The sequence below is a fragment of the Melozone crissalis genome, unplaced genomic scaffold (genome assembly GCF_028551555.1).
Source record: "Melozone crissalis strain CALT ecotype California unplaced genomic scaffold, PUWL_Pcris_2 ptg000271l_1, whole genome shotgun sequence".
Lineage (NCBI taxonomy): Eukaryota > Metazoa > Chordata > Aves > Passeriformes > Passerellidae > Melozone > Melozone crissalis.
In genome coordinates this window covers 157,501-160,000 of record NW_026536025.1, presented here as the reverse complement: position 1 = coordinate 160,000, position 2,500 = coordinate 157,501, and positions in this window count along the sequence as shown.

Sequence of the window (2,500 nt, the reverse complement as noted above, 5' to 3'; positions counted from 1 at the left end):
GCCCCTTCGGTCGCAACGCCTCTCGGTGCCGCGGCTTAGGGCCGCCGGAGAAAAACTAGAAAGATCCGCGGAGGCCGGGCGGGCGCCCCCACTCTGCCCGCACGCCTAAGCCGCGGAGAAAACGACGGACCCCCGCCCGGCAACCCAGCCCGCCCGGCAGAAGCGGCTCGGTCGATGCGGCCACGACCGAGGTGGGCGAGGCGCCGCCGCCTCGCCCGGGACAAGTCCGGGGGGCTCTCTCCATCGGGTGCCGGGCCCGTCAACTCCGAAAAGAAAAACTTTGCCCGCCGACGCGGGTCCCCGGCTTAAGGCCGAGGAAGGGGGACGGCTTCAACGACGCGGCCCGGGGACGGGGCGCCCCGACCCCGGGCTCCGCCGCTTCACCGGGCGGGCCGGCCCGCCGCCGAGGTTCCGACCGACAGCCCAAAACAGTGCCCGCCGAGTGGGCCCCGGCTTAAGGCCAGGCACAAAAGGGACGAGGCGCCGCCGCCTCGCCCGCCACCGCTGCCCAGGGGGGGGCCGCCCCCCCCCTTGCGAATCGGCCGGCAGAAGCCGGGCCGGAGCGGGACACGCTCGCAGCTTTTCTCTCTCCCTCTCTCTCTCCGCCTCGCCTCGGCCGCCGAGCGGCTCTCTCGGGGATTCCGCCCCCCCTCAATTTCGCAGCCCTTCTCTCTCGGCCTCTGTCGGGGGGGATTCCGCCTCCTGCCGTCGCAGCCCTTCTCTCCCGGCCGGGAGCCCCCCCTCCTGTCGCGGCCCCTCTCTCTCGGCCTCTCGGGGGGCAATTCCGCCGTCTGTCGCAGCCCTTCTCTCTCGCGGCCTCCCTTTCTCACTGTACCAACTTCCTCGGGGAAAGACGGGAGCCGGGACGGAGCCACACAGACTCGTCCCGGCTAGGCGGCACTTGCTCTGCCCTGCCGACCGCACGAGCGCGGCCGCTCCACACCGCCTTACACGCAGGCACGGGGTGAAACCAACCTGCGGGGATGCGGCCCGTCACCTCGCTCCCATAATACGGACAGATGAGTCCAAAGCCGCCCAGGCCTCCAAGAGAACCAATGGAGCTCGACCGGGGAGGGGCGCCACCGCAGGCCGCCTCTTACGATGACGCAGCCGGAGGCGGCCGACAACAGCGACCCCTTGGTGAACTTCCGCAGCCGGCCGCGACAACAGGTCTACCCGGCACCCGCCGAAATTTGACTAAGTCCGGCCGGAGCGAGGTAGACCTGGTGTCCCCGGCCGGCGCCCGCCACCCGGGGGCAAGGACGACCCACGGCGGCCCCGGGGTCGGGGTAGACCTGGTGTCCCCGGCCGGAGCCGGGGTAGACCTGGTGTCCCCGGCCGGCCACGGGGGAGACCAGGTGTCCCCGGCCGGAGCCGGGGTAGACCTGGTGTCCCCGGCCGGAGCCGGGGGAGACCTGGTGTCCCCGGCCGGCCACGGGGGAGACCAGGTGTCCCCGGCCGGAGCCGGGGTAGACCTGGTGTCCCCGGCCGGAGCCGGGGGAGACCTGGTGTCCCCGGCCGGCCACGGGGGAGACCTGGTGTCCCCGGCCGGCCACGGGGGAGACCTGGTGTCCCCGGCCGGAGCCGGGGTAGACCTGGTGTCCCCGGCCGGAGCCGGGGTAGACCTGATGTCCCGCCGGATCCGGGGTAGACCTGGTGTCCACGGCCGGAGCCGGGGTAGACCTGGTGTCCACGGCCGGACTTTGCTTTCTGCAGCCCAGTGCTCGGCGTAGACCTGACATCCCGGGTCCCGGGGTAGACCTTGTGTCCTGGGCTTCGGGGTAGACCTGGCGTCCCCTGGCTGAGGGTAGACCTGGTGTCTTTGCCGGACTTTGCTTTCTGCCGCCCACGGCTAAGGGTAGGACTTAGGGTTTCCCTGGGCCCAGGGGTAGACCTGGTGTCCTGGGCTTCGGGGTAGACCTGGTGTCCCAGGACCCGGGGTAGACCTGGTGTCCCCGGCCGGAGCCGGGGTAGACCTGGTGTCCCTTCACAGCCGCCCTCCTTCCGAGCGCCACGGCGAGCCGCGGCGGCGCCGGAGCCGGCTTGACCTGATGAGCCAGGACCGGCCCGGACCCGGGGTAGACCTCCCATCCCCCTGTCGTCGCCCGCCGCCCGGGTGCCTCACCGTCCCCATCGATCCCGGAGCCGGGCTAAGCTCACAGCCTCATAACACCCTGGAGCCAGACGGCTCCATCAGCCCCGTCCCGCACAATGAACCCCACCCCCCTTTCAAGATCCATAGATATTTTCGGGTTTTTTTTTGTTGGTCTTTTGGGATTTTGTGTTTTTGTTTTTTGTTTTGGTTTTTTTGGGGTTTTTTTGTTTTTTTTTTTTTTTTGTTTTTTTTTTTTTTTTTTCTTTCTTTTTTTTTTTTTGGTGGGGTGTTTTGTTTTGTTTTTTTGGGGTTTTTTCTTTTTGGTTTTTTTGTTTTTTTTTTTTCTCTTTCTTTCTTTCTTTTTTTCTTTTTTTTTTTTTTTTTTTTTTTGTTTCGGCTCTGTTT